Here is an 18609-nt window from a genome sequence, read left to right on the forward strand (position 1 = left end):
GAAGGTGATGGCGGATAGAAGGTGTAGCCACGTAAAATGGCTGCTTCCCGATTAATTTGGCCAAAACCCGATTTAAAATGGCTTACCGGAAAGGCTGCTGGGAAAAGCAGGTAACAGGACACAATCGGACAGCTGCAGACAGAATAGCGTATTCGGCTCTGGGGAAGTTGGCCCAGATCGATACTCAGGGCTATTAACAGCCCATCAACCCAGACATTTGCAGTTACATTCAGGACTCTTAACAGCCCATCCACCCAGACATCTGCAGTTTAATCGGCTATCCCCGGGAACAATTGCAACATATTAGCAATTGAATACCGGGCCAGACCTGTCGGCGCCTGCAGTGGCCGAAACAAAGGCAGGTGAACGACTACCCCCCGATCGGGGAATCGCCTCACCATTGGACGTATCGAACCCAGTGATTGGGAACAAGTCCAATCACTTGGGACTCAGGGTCAAGGGCCGCCCCGGGATCCAGCGATCGCTATCCGATAAAGACTCCTAGCCATCGACCTGTAGCAGCCTTTTGAATCCCGCGGGTCAGATCCGATTGGATAAGCCATTTGTTTCCCTGACCTGGTGGGTTCTTCCTAAAGTTAAGTATTGGCCAGTAGTGATAGGTTTATTATATAGATAGTAGGATTATTATGTAAACATTACTTGTTGTATAGAATAAATGACCGTTGATTTCAATCTTACTAAGCGGTGTGCTGACTTATTAATCATAACTTGAACTTGAACCACGTGGCGGTATCAGAAAGATACCTGGCGACTCGTGAGCAAAGGTGACGTAATCAGAGCTAATAAACTAAGGCTAAAAAGAGCAGCATAATTGGCGACTCCGCCGGGACCCGACATGGAAGTGGAAAACCACTCCAGGAGAACCCCAACAATTTGAATTAGAATCCAATCGGAAACAAAAACAAAAAAATAAACCACAAGTGTTCAAGCGGTTCTGGTTAATAATTCACAATTCGGAAGTGTGTGTATGCATGCGTAACTAACAGGGTTATAAGGTAAAACTGATTTTGTTGCGTCAAAACTGCCGGAAGTCTGTATTTTCGGAAATTAGCGCAAGCCGTATCCCGCATCTGCGACACCACCTTAGCCCCCTGTTCCAAATTTGAACGTAACAGGCAGATAAGAGAGAGCCATGCAGGCAATGCAAGCGATGCAGCGCCTCATGAACCCCGAAGAATTTGTGGTCGCATCGATCAGCAGCGTTGGAGTGGGACAGTGTCCCATTTGGGAAGTGGAAATTCGCAAATTTCTGCAGGGCAAAGGATGGCCCATGTGGAAGGATTTCTGCAGTAACGACGATTCAGGTCCCGGAAGCATAGGGCATACTTGGTGGGAGAACCTGAGAGAGATCCATAAAAAGAGCTGAGCAAAAGCGCGCAAGCCGATGGCAATTGTGTCCTGTCTGGCACAATTGCGAGGCACAGAGGAGGTCGTCAGGACGCTCCGCAAAGAAATAGAAGGCATACATCAGATGAGCAAAATCGATGTATGCGAGGTTGAGAAAGAGAACTTGGAATTAAAAAGGAAATTAGCAGCAAAGGACGAAGAGGTGGCTGATGCCAAACGAGGTCACCAGTCTTGTCTGGCGCACTTGAGTAGTTTCCAGTCCCAGTATGAAAAGGCTTATCAGGACACGCAGCGTGCAGTCCTGGTAAAGAAAGAAACAGAAAAGCAGGTAGAGACGCTCCAGAAACAATGCAGTGATCTCAAGGCAGCCTTGAGAGCGCTCCACGCTGCAACAATGGAACAAAGGCAGAGTACCTTGGACCATGCAAAGTGCAGAAAGCAAATTGCAGCCCTGCAAGCAATTCTTTCTGTCCAAAAGGGATTCCAAGACGCCTTTGGGGAAGGTTTAGACCAGGAAGACGGCCCTGATTGGGAAGAACTGCAAGAGACAGCGCAGAGATATGTTCAGGGAGCATGTGCGCAGGGAAAACCCCAAAGGAGGAGAGCACCCCCACCCCCCACACAGCAGATAATACAGGCTCCCATGAACCCTGTAAAAACCCACCGCACCGCCACAGCAGACGAGGCGGAAGTCTTATATTCCACCCCCCTCACAGTGACCCAATTACGGGACGCGTGTGCAAAAATCGCACCGTTCCTCCCCGCTTCAGACCCACACCATTTGTTTGCAACCGTCAAACACCAGGCGACCATGTACGGCCTGGATGAAAAGGAGCAGGTAAAGCTCACGGTCCTCAGCTTAGACCCATCGGTCGCAGCAGCCCTTCCCGACCCGCAGAATGTAGGAGGAGGCACCCTTGCAGAAATGCATACCGTGATCCTGGATGCGATCGGGTACAACCGGGGCGACCCCATAGACGGTCTAAATAAACGTAGACAGAAAAAGTCTGAACACCCCACAGCGTTCGCAGGACGCTTGTGGATTCACTTTGAAGCCGTTTTCGGCAACGTAGACCGTGCCCATTTGTCCGCAGACAATATGGCCAAATGGACCCGCACACTTATCTCCCATGCCACGGAAGCAGGACAGAATGCCTGTAACAATTATGACCCCTCGGAGGAGGCTCATAATGAGAAGTGGGTGGTCAAAAGATTGTCCCGCGTTTGGGAACAAGCGGCTCACGGGAAATCCGCAGCTAGAACCCCCGAGGAAAAGCAAGCCGCCGCAGACGTGCAGGCAGTAAGAACCACTCTCCACAACCCCGTCTGGGTAAACGAGGGAAAGAACAGCCCCCCAGCCAAACCACAAGAATGCTACAATTGCGGACAGTTGGGACATTTTGCCAAAGAATGCAAGGCTCCTAAAAAACCACAGAGAGCCCAACAGACAGGCACTATCAATAAGAAAAAGACAGAGCCCATACATAGCGTTAGCGCCCAGTCCGATCAGACAGACTTGACCGGAACGGACTGACGGTGTACAGGCTCCCCCAGCTGGGTCTGCGATACCCTTTGGGATAGGTCAGGACGACCCGTAGTCGCAGCAAAGGTTAGGGAACAGCCGATTGAACTTCTCTGGGACACAGCAGGGTCCCGCACCACCTTAAATTCCTCCACCCTTGGTAAGGACACGTGGCCCACCACAGCCACTATCACCCTCAGCGGCTTCACAGGCCACTCATAGCAGGGACACATCACAGCCCCTGTACCCATCCAAATCGGAACCATTAGCACAAAACACCCCGTAGTTTTAGTCGACCTGCTCCAAACAGCAGAACACATTTTGGGAATCGACTTCATGAATTCCCACCACCTCTCTTTCGATCCAGTCAACCAGTGTGTCTGGAAGATGGCGAAATCCGCTAGAGCCCCCGCAACGCTCACCATAGGGGACTACACGAACAAAATTAGCGCCGTATACGAGTTTTGGTTCAATCCCACCACACTCAGCACGGACCGACAGGTTAGGGCAGTCCTGCAAAAGAACAGGGCAGCATTTGCAACCCACAAACACGACTGTGGACGGATGACCGGTTCTGTACAGATAACCGGACCGGACCCAAGACCCCAGAAACAGTACGGATTTCCCCTAGAAACAGAGGTAGAAATCCTAAAGGTCATAGAAAGCTTATTAGAGCAGGGCGTCCTAAGATCGGTAGCCTCAACTAATAATGCCCCGATTTGGCCAGTAAGGAAACCCGACGGATCATGGCGTTTAACCATTGATTATTGGGAACTCAATAAAGTCACCCCCGCGGCAGCCCCCACCATTGCAATAAGTCCCGAGACCATGCTCAAACAGGGACTCCATGCCCGGTTTTCACGGTTTTGGACGCCAGTAATGGGTTCTGGTCCATTCCATTGGCAAAGGCGTGCCAGTATAAATTTGCCTTCACTTTCCGAGCTCAGCAGTACACGTGGACATGCCTGCCACAAGGCTTCCACAACTCCCCCTCCATTTTCCACCGACAGCTGGCAAATGGACTAGCAAAATTTTCTCGCCCCGAATGGCTGGTACAGTATGTAGACGACCTACGACTGCAGACAGACACAAAGGAAGAGCACATTGAGCTTCTGTCCGAACTCCTGGAGTTACTACACTCCATTGGCTGTAAAGTCAACCCCCAAAAGGCCCAAATATTGGAAGAAAAAGTGATATATTTGGGTACTATCATCACACACGGCAAACACGAGATCGAGCACAAAAGAATTGACTCGATTGCTAAATTGCCCCTTCCCCAACACGTTTCAGCCCTCCGGTCATTTTTAGGACTGGTTGGCTACTGCCGAAACCACATTGACGGTTTCGCCAGCAAGGCAGCGCCCCTCTCAGACCTCTTAAAGAAAGGAGCCCCCTGGGAGTGGCTTCCGCGGCATACGGAGGCTGTGGAATCATTAAAACAGGCGCTCATAGCCGCCCCCGCACTACAAGTTCCAGACCCGCTTTCCCCTTACGCTATAGAGGTAGTGACCACAGACCGCACCCTTTCAGCCGTGCTCCTGCAGGAACGGCACGACCAGCTAAGACCCGTAGCTTATGCCTCCCGAATTTTAGATGCTGTGGAGCAGGGATTTTCAGCCTGTGAGAGGCACCTGCTCACAGTTTTCTGGGCAGTCCAGTACTTTTCCTACATTACCGGACTGAACCCCATCACCATTTTGACCGAGCACACCCCCACCCAACTTTTACTAGACAGACGACTTAAAGACGATACCGTCAGCCAAATCCGCGCTGCTAGGTGGACCCTTCTCTTACAAGGACGGGACATCACAGTAAAACGGACAAAGACTCACACATACTTAGCGGACAATCTACAGTACCCCGGGACACCCCACGAGTGTGAAATCATCTCGCCCCACCATAATACCGGCCCCTTTATAGCCAGAACCCCCCCCCCAGAAAACTAGCCACTCCATCTCAGAACCCCCCTCACCCGCACACATGTGACCCCATCAGGATTTATGTGGATGGATCTTCCACAGTCCTGGATGGACAACGCATAACAGGTTGTGGGATTTATGTGGAGGACGCGCAGGGACGCGCCCTCGAGGAAATCGCATTAAAATTACCCGGACACTGAGGCGCGCAGGCAGCAGAGCTTGCGGCCATCGCCTACATTGTAGATCACCCAGATTCCTTCCCCAGCCCAGCAGACATATACGCAGACAGTCTGTATGTCTGCAACAGCCTCACGGAATTTCTGCCCCTCTGGGAAACAAGAGGATTTGTTTCCGCGGATGGGAAACCCCTCCCCTCAGCCCCATTACTCCGCCATATTCTAGAGAAAGCCCAGAACAGGACTTTTGGCATTATAAAAGTCCGCAGCCACCATCGTTCCTCCCCCCCTGGAAATGTAAAAGCCGACGCGCTGACTAGGGCAGGATCCAGGCATGGGTACTTTTGGAAGCCCCCCGAGAGCGCCCCAGTGAGTGCGCCAGTGAGTGCAGTTCAAGTCGTGCAGACTAGGATCGAAGATCTAGTAGAGGCCCAGAAGCAGGATAGCGCTCTCACTGAAATCGTGAAAGGGAAGTTTCCAGCCTTATACGAAAGGTACAGAAATACCATAACCACACATGACGGCGTGGTGTTAAAGGACACCCGTTATGTATTTCCTGAGCAGGATAGGAATCAAATGATCTGCTTATTCCATGATGGTCATGGACACCAGGGAATCGAACCCACCGCAGCCCACCTCAAACAGCTTTGTTGGTGGCCTAATCTCAAAGAGGATGTATCCCATTACATCGGAAATTGCCTCATCTGCGCTCAGAACAACCCAGATAGATATGCCAAAAAGGCACATCTCAGCCACACCCGACCCGTTAACAGCCCCTGGACTAACCTCCAGATCGATCTTATAGGTCCATTGCCCCCTTGCAGGAATGGCTATAAATATGTTCTGGTGGTCATAGATACTTTTACAAAGTGGGTGGAAGCATTTCCAGCCCGCACCAACACCACGAAAACCACCGCCAAAATCCTAACCCACCACATTTTCACAAGATGGGGACTCCCCCGCAGTATTGAGTCGGACCAAGGTTCTCACTTTACGGGACGGGTCATGCAGAACGTCCTCACGATATTTGGCATAACCCAAAAATTTCACATTGCGTACCACCCTCAGTCGAGTGGTATAGTGGAGCGCATGAATCGGACCCTAAAAACCACCCGTAGAAAAATGGTCCAGCAGAACAACACCACTTGGGATTCAGTCCTCCCCTTGGAGCTGATGTTTCTGCGTAACACTGTTTCCACCTCCACAGGTTACACCCCACACACCCTCATGACCGGACGCCCCATGAAAGGGACAGAGTACTTGTTGGGTTTAGGTCTGACCAGCCCTGAAGTTACGGCCCTCACCCACGAGAAAGCCATTGAACAATTACTTGTAAATGTAAAAACGGCTCAGTTGCAGCCGCTGTTAAACTGGGCACTAAAAGAAAACAGAGCAAGGCCTGTTTTGCTAAGGCAGTACATGCTACGGAGTACAATATAGGACAACAAGTGATGTTGTCCGTGTATAACCCCAGCACATTTCTGTCTCCGAAATACTCGGGTCCGTACTCCATTACGGATAAAATAAGCCCGTCGGTATATAAAATCAAATACCCAAATGGTAAGACTGCATGGTTTCACATAAACCAGCTAAAGGTTTATGGAGCCCAGTCAAACCACGCCCACCACGTCTTGCTTGACTCGGCAGACCAAACCCCGCCCACAGCCACCGTAACCACACCCACCCCTTCCACGTCCAGCCCAGACACGGACTCGCCCCCGACTCCACCCACGAACTTTACGCTCCGCCCCGGAACGCCCACAGACTGTAGCAGCAGAGACAGCGACTGTGACTCTGACGACAGCCACAGCACACCTCCCTACCATCCTGCTCCCACACCCAGCAACTCCGACTTCGACTCCAGTGACCCCTTCCTCATCACTTACTTAAATAAACCACACCACCGACCACCGAACCACGCGGACGACCCCGACTTTGTCCCCACCCAACTCGACACCACTCATTGGCACCGCGACAACTCCTGCAGACTCGTCCGCAACGACGAGGACGACCCCAACTCACACCACGCAGCCCTTTCCGCCCTAATTCACTCCAGAGTTTGGCACCCGGGAGAAGGTGACGACCTCGGGTCTGACTCCCAAGCCGCCAACCCCTTTGCGACCCTGTTCGCAACCGAGAACTGAGGTGTCCACATGATGATTTAAAAGAGACGCTTGGTGAAAAGTGTTGTCCTTCCTGATGGAACCTGCAGGATGTTTTCCGTTGTTTGTATGTTTGTTTAATGTTGTTCGTCCAACAGGAGAATGTTCTCACCGCCACACACCCATTCACCTGAACTTTTTAACTTTCCCCACTGAAACCCACCACTGCCACACGCCCGTTCGGCTGATACCTCTGAGGACTTGCCTCAGACACCTGATCGTAACTGCTCATCTGATTTGACGGAAGATTCAGAACAGTAACCCCACCATGATGACTACATTTTTGTCCGTTTTTGTCGGTTGCTCAGGCAGTGGAGAAACGGCGTGAGACCCGCCCTGCCTGGGGACCCCCCCGTTGGTTAAAAACGCTCGGGTAGGGGACATACGGTATTGGTAGCCGTCCTACCCGGGGACTCCATCCAAATCTTACCCGTCGCGGCCCATACGCACCTCATTCGACCTTTTCCTTTCAAAAACAGTTTTATTTATTTAGGCAACCTTTGGGTTGCCGCCAAATGCTATTCACATCCTAGAACATTTGGATGCTAAACTTAGCACTGGTCCACCATTGGGAAGTGTGCTGTGTCCTAACATTTGTTTTGGAAAAAAAAATGGGGGAGCAGTCACATATTGTGACCAATTATAAGGGTTTAATTGGCCCCAAGAAGGACAGACACACTAACACACCGGATATTAAACCAAGGTAGTTACAGATACTATGCTTGTCTTACAGAACTCCAGAAGCTCCAAGACCGGAGAAAAACAGCGAACACAGGAAAAGAAAAGAAAGAGGACAGCCATGAGGACTTCGGTCATCGTGCTCAACATCTTTTTGGACATTTGGTTGCGCGGGAACGCGGACCCCATTACTCCAAACCTCCCTGCCGTTAATGTTTCACTGCCCCGCAGTACCGAGGGCCCAGTCACCAGCCACGCTGCATTATCCTGGTGTGCCAAGTTCATAACCTGGTACTCCCTGTCATACATCATTGAGGCACTGTTAGCATTGGCCATACTCTGCTGTGCAGTACAGTACAGACCATGCGCCTCCGCAAGTGGAAAAGGAGAGCGTACCGCCCTCGAACCCCGGTCTATCGGATCCGATCCCCGATATTCGGCTATGACCAGACCCCAGACCCCCGCGACCTATAAGGAATAAAGAGTATTCATACTGTCAATAAAGAGATGTACAAACGGTTTTCATTAAAAAAATGTATGATCCTGAGCTTGACTTCCAAGCCAGGAAAGAGTATATTAAATGTTGTGACTGTTGTATGTTTAGGAAGATAGGATAATGCAATGTTTAGTGAGTATAGAGTATTGAGATAAAATTAGAGGTTCCCAGTTTTTTGTTTTTTGATACATGCCCCTGCCTGACATAGCGCCCTCAAGAATTGTTGAGGTAAATTTTTGTGCATAGCTAGGGTCAGAGTAGTGGCCATGTAGGAGGTGCCCCCCGCCCCCCCCCCCCCTGGTCAGGGAACGAAGAGGACAAAATTTATGTGATCCTTCACGCTTCGCGTTACGATCACAAGGCGGGAATGTAGCCACGTAAAATGGCTGCTTCCCGATTAATTTGGCCAAAACCCGATTTAAAATGGCTAACCGGAAAGGCTGCTGGGAAAAGCAGGTAACAAGACACAAACGGACAGCTGCAGACAGACTAGCATATTCGGCTCTGGGGAAGTTGGCCCAGATCGATACTCAGGGCTATTAACAGCCCATCAACCCAGACATTTGCAGTTACATTCAGGACTCTTAACAGCCCATCCACCCAGACATCTGCAGTTTACTTGGCTATCCCCGGGAACAATTGCAACATATTAGCAATTGAATGCCGGGCCAGACCTGTCGGCGCCTGCAGTGGCCGAAACAAAGACAGGTGAACGACCACCCCCCCGATCGAGGAATCGCCTCACCATTGGACGTATCAAACCCAGTGATTGGGAACAAGTCCAATCACTTGGGACTCAGGGTCAAGGGCCGCCCCTCATAAAGTGAGGGGCCAAGTTCAGATCTCTCTCTCTCCCTTCTTCGCCTGCTCGAGACCTTCGCAAGAACAGCAACCGGCAACTGTAAGTTTTGAATCCAGCGATCGCTATCCGGTAAAGACTCCTAGCCATCGACCTGTAGCAGCCTTTTGAATCCCGCAGGCCAGATCCGATTGGATAAGCCATTCGTTTCCCTGACCTGGTGGGCTCTTCCTAAAGTTAAGTATTGGCCAGTAGTGATAGGTTTATTATATAGATAGTAGGATTATTGTGTAAACATTACTTGTTGTATATAATAAATAACCGTTGATTTCAATCTTACTAAGCGGTGTGCTGACTTATTAATCATAAATTGAACTTGAACCACGTGGCGGTATCATAAAGATACCTGGCGACTCGTGAGCAAAGGTGACGTAATCAGAGCTAATAAACTAAGGTTAAAAAGAGCAACAAAGGGGAATTCAAAACACAAACAGATCAGGACTTGATCTTACTGAATGGCGGCGTTGGTCCGAGGGGCCGAATGGCCTCCTCTTGCTCCTATTTGATATGTTCACATGTCCGCGAAAGGGATAGGATGAGTAGGATGGGAAGAAGTATTAATAGGACTTAAAAATTGTTGCCTCACGGCGCCGAGGTCCTAGGTTCGATGCCGGCTCTGGGTCACTGTCCGTGTGGAGTTTGCAGATTATCATAGAATTTACAGTGCAGAAGGAGGCCATTCGGCCCATCGAGTCTGCACTGGCTCTTGGAAAGAGCACCCTACCCAAGGTCAACACCTCCACCCTATCCCCATAACCCAGTAACCCCACCCAACACTAAGGGCAATTTTTGGACACTAAGGGCAATTTATCATGGCCAATCCACCTAACCTGCCCGTCTTTGGACTGTGGGAGGAAACCGGAGCACCCGGAGGAAACCCACGCACACACGGGGAGAACGTGCAGACTCCGCACAGACAGTGGCCCAAGCCGGAATCGAACCTGGGACCCTGGCGCTGTCAAGCAATTGTGCTAACCACAATGCTACCGTGCTGCCCTAGAGCACGGGGATTCTCCTCGTGTTTGCGTGGGTTTCACCCCCACAACCCAAAAGATGTGCAGGGTAGGTGGATTGGCCACACTAAATTGCCCCTTAATTGGAAAAAATGAACTGGATACTCTAAATTTATATTTTAAAAAATTAGCATTGACCAGTAGGGCCGAATGGGCTATTTCTGCGCACATAATTCTTTCTAATTTTGGCTTTGGGGAAGAGTGTGGAATGCAGGGTCCAACAGACTAGGATTTTCCTCATGGGAGTGAGAAACAAGAGCCAGGACATTTCCCAGGCCCCAAACCTGCCTCTGGAAGAAAGAAATGTCACCCTTTGGTATATCCACTGAGATGGTCCCTTAACTCAGATGAAGGGAGGTATCCTGGCCAAATAAGCACAGTGGGTCAGCTCTCGGAGCTGACAGGCCAGTCAGGGGCCTACCTGTTGGAGAAGGGCAGCAGCCTGCGAAGGAGGGTAAGTAACAGGGCGGCCCCTTCAACACGGAGGCGCTTTCTCTCCGACCGCCTCAAGGCCTGTCTGGAGCACTGGCCTCCCCTCCTCCACCCACCGCTGTCTCGGCTGCCCTGCGTTTAATTAAAGCAGAAAGCACATGTGAGAAGCAGTACTGGCATCTCCACTGCTTCATCCTCCGCACTGCTCGTCAGGGGGGGAGAGAGAGAAGAGGACAATTAAAAAAAACATGCCTTTGCTTTTATTATGGTGGTTAGTGGTGTTTTAATCTGACCCCTCCTGTTGGCTTGTTTCCTCGACCGCTTCACAGCCACTCAAGGATAATTCCCCTTTAAAGATTTCTGCTGCGGGGGAGGGGTGGAGGGGGAACAGAATGGCCAATTAAGCTCTGTGGAAACCAGACTCTTGTCCCTGTAGTGCTGAGTCCCAGGGGGTTGTCTCTCTCTCTCTCTCTTTCTCTTTCTCTGTCTGAAACTCAAGTTGAACCATTAACTCCCGAGAGACATAAGGTCGCTGATGGGTCAGATCGATACCCCCCAAACGTCTCTGACCTGTTCTGAGGTAAATGGACTGAGGCGATGATTTCCTTGCCGACAACTTACCAGCTGTTTCATTCCGGCCATCGATGTGCTTCCTTCTGCCTGTTCCCACCGGGATACCGCGCAACTCAGCCTAGAGAGTGGCCGACCTTCTCCTGGGTCACTACTCCGCTGCTTGATTGGCCCCTTGAAGCTTTGAAGTCCCCCCCCCCTCGATGATTATTGTCTGGACACGGACTCCAAATCTGCAGAATCAGGCTTATTGATCCTGAGCGCCCCCCCCCCCCCCCCCACCTATCCACACAGAAACGCATGGGAAGGGGACTGATGGTGACCGTGTCGATTGTCGCCAAGGCCCATCTGGTCCTTTAGGGAAGGAAATCTGCCGTCCTTACCCGGTCTGGCCTGCACGTGACTCCAGACCCTCAGCAAATGTGGTCGACTCTTAAATGCCCCTCTGAAAGGGCCCAGCCGGCCACTCAGTTCAAGGGCAATTAGGAATGGGCAACAAGTGCCAGCCCGGCCAGCGATGGCTACAGTCAGTGAAAGAATAAATACCCGCCAGCCATTGGCGCGTTTGGGAGGATTTTGCAGGTTGACACGCTCAAGGTGTTTGGCCCCGTTTTCAAGGCACCTTCCTCAGTGTTCAAGTCCAGGGGATGGGCCTCGAACCCGGAGCTCCTGGCTCAGAGGCAAAGATGCTAACCCACCGCACCACAAGACTATCAAGGATACTAACCGTCCAAACATCTTCCGTCGGCCCCAAATTAAAAAGGGACCATCATTTCAGTCACCATTTTGACCGTTTTCCATATTCTTTCTTTGTTCTTCCTGGAACTTGGCTCCTTATGAGCCGTCACTTCCTTCACCCTCCTCCATTACTGTGGGTAGTGGGTTTCTCCAGAGGGAATTTCTCTATCGGAGGCTTTCTGTGTGTGATGAACGGTTACTGTACCCTTGCCATCATGTCAGGTGATTTCCCCTTTAAGACCGGGCTTGGAACCCTGGGGGACTCCGCCTCCGCCCACCTGGGAGTCGTATATAAGGGGCCACCTTGTGGGCGGCACCCAGTTAGCACCCGTCTCGGCACCAGGCTAGTTCTTAGCTTATTAAAGCCTTCTTTACCGTTTTACTCTCTAAGCGTCGTTACTGAGGGTACAACAATTTAATAAGCTAAGACCTAGCCTGGTGCCGAGACGGGTGCTTGCTGGGTGCACGGCTCCCGGGTGGGCGGAGCCGGAGGCGGAGTCCCCAGGGTTCCAAGCCCGGTCTTAAAGGGGACATTACCTTACATGATGATAAGGGTACAGTGTTACAGTAACCGTTCATCGCACTGGGGAAGCGGAGGAGGGAGCAAAATGGGAAACAGCTGCCGGCAGAACGGAGTTGTGGCCTGAAACACTCCGGGGCTGGTGAATGTGCGCCTCGACGAAACTGCTATCCACCGCATTCTCAGCCACCATCCCTGTGTACGGTTGTATGAGGCGGCTGTTTGAGGGAGGGAAACGCATCATTCAGGGTTAAACGGCCTCCGTCGAGAGTTGAAGCTGAGTGTGATCGGTGCGCTGAAGAACAGGCCCTGAGGAGCTCATGTGCGAGGTAAAGTATCCCTCCCTTAAAATGTTTTCAATTGAAAAATTGTTGGGGTTTCTCATCTGATTTCCGAATATAAATTGGGATCTGGTCCGTGACCGTAACCACCTGTATTTGTTTGGGTGATGTCAGTTGAGGGTTAAATATCGGCGTGGGAAACCTCCCCTGCTCTTTTTTGAAATGGTATCACCCAAGCAGATAGATGGGGCATCAGTTTAATGTCTCATCTATAATGTGGCACCGGAGAGGGTGCGGCGCCTCCTCAGTACCACACTGGAGTGCCAGTATTGATTGTTGCGCTCAGCTCCATGGCCCCAGCAATACCACCAAACCCCCCCCCCCCCCCCCCCCCCCCCCGCTTTTCCCCTGCGCCCGGCCCACCCGACCCCTTGATGCCAGGCCTGCCTCCGTCGATGGGTCTCTCAGCCTAGCTGCAGTCCCAACAGCTACCAGCCATCCCGGTGGCGCTGTTGGGACTGAGGTGCTGCCAGCCCCCCCTCCGACTGGCTGGCCCCCCCCCCCCCCCACACTTGGAGGTGGGGGTCCCGTCTCGCCAAAGGGACAGGAGCCCCAACGGCAGCTCATCGGACATGAGACCCTCTCAGCTGGGGTTACCCATGGCCGAGACACGGAGGCCCCTACCCCCACCCCCCCCCCCCCCCCCCACCGCCCCGCCGGCTTTCCAGCCCGTCATTCCCAACATAATTCTGCCCGGTGTGTGCACAACACAACCGCTCCCAAATTAATATTCCTCACGGCTGGAAGTTTCTGCAATGGAAAAATGACTCTGGAGTAATGGATTTCCTGCTGCTGTTCCAAACAGCTCTGACCCAGAAAATCCACGTCGGACAACTTTCAGTCCCAATATTTTCTCATTCTGTATAATTTCCCAGTTTGGCACCGAGACGGTTATTGTTCACTTTTCCCACTATACAGAACTCCTTCCTCCGAGGCAGTGGGAGGCCGGAGAGGGCTTGCTAATCCCCGAACAGAATAGTCGGAACTGTTTGCCCTCCAGAGTAATCTCCAGAAACGGAGTCAGCAGCTGGACGCGGCACCTCGCTGACAGAATTGTTTCTGAGAGCCGCCGCTTGGCGACTCTCGCACGAAACACGAGCAGGCGGGTCAGCTCAGACAGGCGACAGCTCTCGCCCAGGGAGAGGGAGGGAGAGAGAGAGAGAGAGGCGGGCTTTCTGAGAAAACTTTCATTCGCGTAGCCCCGATCGCATCCCTCTGGATGTCCCAGCGCGCTTTGTGGTGACGAAGTTACTTTAGAGGTGTGCAAATAATTTGCGCACAGCAGGATCCCATAAATAGGAATAAAAAAATGATAGTCGTTGACCAGCTTTCGCTTGCGTCAGGACATCAAAAGAACAGCCCTCCCCCTCTCTAGTCTTTAAATTCATTTCCCGGACGTGGGCGCAGTTGGCTAGCCCCGGCATCTGTTGCCCATCCCTAATTGCCCCTTGAGAAGGTGATGGTGAGCTGCCTTCTTGAACCGCTGCAGACCATATGTTGTAGGTACCCCTACTGTGCTGTTAGGGAGGGAATTCTAGGATTTTGGGCTCAGCGACAGTGAAGGAACGGCCGATATATTTATAAGTCCGAGTGGCGAGTGACTTGGAGGGGAGCCTCCAGGTGGTGGGGTTCCCAGGTATCTGCTGCTCTTGTCCATCTAGATGGTAGTGGTCGTGGGTTTGGAAGGTGCTGCCTAAGGAGCCTTGGTGAGTTGCTGCAGTGCATCTTGTAGATGACACACACGGCTGCTACTGCGCAGGTGGAGGGAGTGAATGTTTGTGGACGGGGTGCCAATCAAACGGGGCTGCTTTGTCCTGGATGGTGTCGAGTCTCTTGAGTGCTGTTGGAGCTGCGCTCACCCAGGCAAGTGGAGAGTATTCCATCACACTCCTGACTTGTACCTTGTAGGTAGTGGACAGGCTTTGGAGGGTCAGGATGTGAGTTACTCGCTGTAGGATTCCTAGCCTTTGACCTGCCCTGGTAGCCGCAGTATTAATATGGATAGCCCAGTTCAGTTTCTGATCAATGGTAACCCCCCAGGATGTTGATTGTGGGGGATTCAGTGATGGTAATGCCATTGAATGTCAAGCAGCAATGGTTAGATCCTCTCTTGTTGGAGATGATCATTGCCTGACACGTCTGACAGAGTCTGTGGGATCCTTTATGCCCAGCTAAATAGTTGGATGGGACCTCGACTTAATCTGAGAGATGATGGCCGGGATTCTCCGATCCCGCGCCCAGGTTCTGGCGCCGGAGTCAAAACCGGCACGAGCGACACAGGCGTCAACGGGCCTCCAGACCCAGGCATTTACCCCTTCCTCGGAGGCTAGTACGATGCTGGAGTGGTGACCGCTGCTCCGGTGCTCGAAAGCCGGCACGCCACGGCCGGCGTGGGTCCGCGCATGCGCGTGGGTTGCCACCTCGGCGCCGCCCCCCCCGGGCAATATGGCAGAGCGCTATAGGGGCCCGGCGCAGAGGAACATAGGCCCGAACCGGAATTAGCCCGCCCGGTGATCGGTAGGCCCCGATCGCGGGCCTGGCCACCGTGGAAGCCCCCCCCCCGCCGCGGAGTCGGATCCCCCCCACCCCCCCCCCACCCCCGCACCAGGACAGCCCCCGCAGCCAGAACTCCGAGGTCCCGCCGGGTAGGACCACACGTAACCCACGCCGGCGGGAATCGGCCGAACCAGGCGGGCACTCGGCCCGTTGAGGCGCGGAGAATCGCTGGGGGGGGGGGGGGGGGCGCTTTCAACGGTCCCTGACCGGTGCGGCGGTGACCCCCCCCCCCCCCCCCCCCCACCCCCAATGTGGGACAGGTTGGGCCTGCACCCATTGGAGTTTAGAAGACTGTGAAAGAATTAGAAGAATATTGAAACATAGAAGATCCTGAGGGGACCTGACAGGGTGTTTGCTGAGAGGATGCCCCCCCCCCCCCCCCCGTTCCCCCCCCGTCCCCCCCCCCCACCCCCAATGTGGGAGGGACGAGAATAAGGGAAAAGTTCAAAAATAAGGGGTCTCCCATTTAAACGGAGTGGAGGAGAAATATTTTCTCTCGAAGGGTCTTAAATCTTTGGAACTCTCATCCCGGGCAGGGTGGGGATGTGGATTTGAGGCCACAATCAGATGATCCTCTTAATGAAAGGTGGAACAGGCTCGAGGGGCCGAATGGCCTAACCCTGCTCCTAAATAGTATGTTTGTGTGATCCATCTGGGCTGCAGGGTGGTGTCAAACAAATAGTGGTCAGCTGAACTCCAGGAGTGGACTTTTAGCCCAAACTTCTGAGCCAAAGCCCCAATTGCAAAGAGGTTTGGGATTGAGTATGCAAACTGATGTAGGCCTGCGTACGAAAAAAGGTGAGCTCCACATCCACTTGGCATGAGTGACTTCTGGCATTCAGCCCTCTCTGCGTACCCCGTCGCTTTGTGCCAGTTTAGAATCACTGCAGTGCGGAAGGAGGCCATTCGGCCCATCGGGTCTGCACCGACCCTCCGGAAGGGCATCCGACTCAGGCCCACGCCTCCACCCTATCCTACAAACCCACCTAACGTTTTGGACACCAAAGGGGCAATTCAGCACGGTCAATCCACCTAACCCGCACGCCTTTGGACTGTGGGAGGAAACCGGAGCACCCGGAGGAAACCCGCGCAGACACGGGGAGAACGTGCAGACTCCGCACGGTGAGACAACCCAAGGCCGGAATCGAACCCGGGACCCTGACTCCTGGAATTGAGCTGACCACCTGCAGCGCAGATGGATCACATGAACGTACAATTTGGGAGCAGGGTTAGACCACTCTGCTGCCATGCTGCCCCGAGCTGGTTTCCACCAGTTTTTAATTTGTTTGCAATGTCCTTATGTTCACTGTGCTCCCAAACTCTTACGAGTGCACGGGACGATTTCAGCTCTGGCCCCCATCTCCCTGGTTTAAAGGTTTCTGGGTTTCAGTCCTCCACTATTGGCTTGGACACGGTGTCGGGCGATACTCCAGGCCCTGAGGGAGTGCTGCACTGTCAGATGTCCTGTCTTTTAGACAAGATATTAAACTGATATTCTCTCAGTTCTCCCCAGCACCCTGGATCATCGTTACTCTTCAATCGACATCACGGAAGCAGATCTGGTCAGTGTCTCAATGCTATTTGTGGAAAAGCAGTGTGTGTTAAGTATCAAATCCTAGTGACTTGTTAAGTTTATTTCTCAATAAGATACTGCCTGAAGCACACGTCAATATTGTTGCTTTGAGGGGCGCAGTGGACATTACCGTCAACATCGCCCTGAAGTTTCTGCCCACCGGGTGGGTGCCATTGGCACCCGGAACATGCTTCCACCTGCGATCGGCCCCGGAACGCGGTTTCGTGCTGGCCGGCCAATTAACGGCAATCCGACACGAAACAGGCGGCGGGGAACGCTGGGCGTCGGCGGCGAGGGCGGGGAAAAGCCGAGCGCCGAGGAAAGGGTGGGTGCGGCCTGGCACTTCGAAAGTCAGGGGTGGGCACCCGTTACGGATCTCTCTCAGGGAGAGAAAATAGCGCCGGACAAACTCTGCCAAAGGTGTCTGCGCAGCGCGTTCAAACGCAAACCTCAGCCCGCAGTCAACTTTGGAAATGTTGTTTCAGCCCTGACATTTCAGTCCACCCTGCACCTCCCTTACTTAAAGTACAAAAGTGACATTCAAAAGCTCAACCTCCCATGTCCACCTGTGCCTGAACCAAGAGGGCCTCCCGGGATTGGGTAATTTGGCGATGTACCTCGAATCTCTGGAGCATGTCGGTTGAACTGTAGCAGTGCTTTGATTGGACGCAGAGGAGGCACACATCTCGCACATACGAGCAATCAGCACACACCTCACTTCACGTGATGTTGCTTTCCATGCCTGACAATTCAGTCATACGGCTAGGATGAAAACTAAAGTTAAAGTCGCCATAGTCCCAGATGACTTTTTCCCTTTGAGGGGGAGGGCTGACTGGTGGCGATTTAACCTGAGGATCGCCTCACCTCAGGCGAAGGGGCAAGTTTGAGAAGGGTGGGGGGCCTTCATGAATCACCTCAGCCGGTGCGGGAATTGAATCCAGCTGTCCGGCCGACTGGGCGGAACCTGCCCCCGGAAAAAACCTCCACGGTTTGATAATTGGCGGAGTCTGGCAGCCCTGCGCTTGGGGCAAGGGTCAATCAAACAGATCGTGGGCCGCACTCAGAACCCCGACGGGCCGCGTGCGCCCCCAGAGCCGCAGGTTGCCCCCCCAAGGTGTCAGGTAAATGTAAGGACTGCAGCGGGGGGGGGGGGGGGGGGGGGGGGGTGCGCCTTTTTAAAAAACATTTCCACAGGACGTGCCCAACATTTATTGCTCATCCCTAATTGCCCCTCGAGAAGGTGGTGGTGAACCACCTTCTTGAACCAGCTGCAGACCCCGTGGTGTAGGTACACCCACTGTGCTGTTAGGGAGGCAATCCCATGATTTGTGACCCAGCGACAGTGAAGGAACGGCTGATATATTTCCAACTCAGGATGGTGAGTGACTCCGGAGGGTACTTGCAGGCATTCCCCTGCGTCTGCTGCCCTCGTCCTCCTTCGTGCTGGAAGACACGGATTTGGAAAGGGCCATCGAAGGAGCCTTTTGCGATCTGCACTGCATCTTGAAGGTGGTAAACACTGCAGCGCTGTGCATCAGTGGTAGAGGGATGCTGAGTGTGGTGGATGTGAGCTTCATTTCCAGCTGGTGCTATTGGAAGAGGTTCCAAGCTGGTCGCTCCTGCTAAACAGCTAAAAACCAGAGGCCCATTGTTTGTCTGGAAGACCGGTGAAGTCGCCATAGTCCC

General features: G+C 52.8%; 1 long non-coding RNA gene across 1 annotated transcript in view; it reads right to left on the bottom strand.

Moving 5' to 3' along the window:
- Positions 1 to 10693, bottom strand: part of LOC140403399 (uncharacterized) — a 127873-nt gene extending 117180 nt beyond the window's left edge. Inside the window, exon 1 of the long non-coding RNA XR_011938299.1 lies at positions 10615 to 10693. This is a non-coding gene — a long non-coding RNA (uncharacterized lncRNA). The remainder of the gene's footprint in view (positions 1 to 10614) is intronic.
- Positions 10694 to 18609: the final 7916 nt, after the last annotated feature.

Source organism: Scyliorhinus torazame, chromosome 27, assembly GCF_047496885.1.
Source record: "Scyliorhinus torazame isolate Kashiwa2021f chromosome 27, sScyTor2.1, whole genome shotgun sequence".
NCBI lineage: Eukaryota > Metazoa > Chordata > Chondrichthyes > Carcharhiniformes > Scyliorhinidae > Scyliorhinus > Scyliorhinus torazame.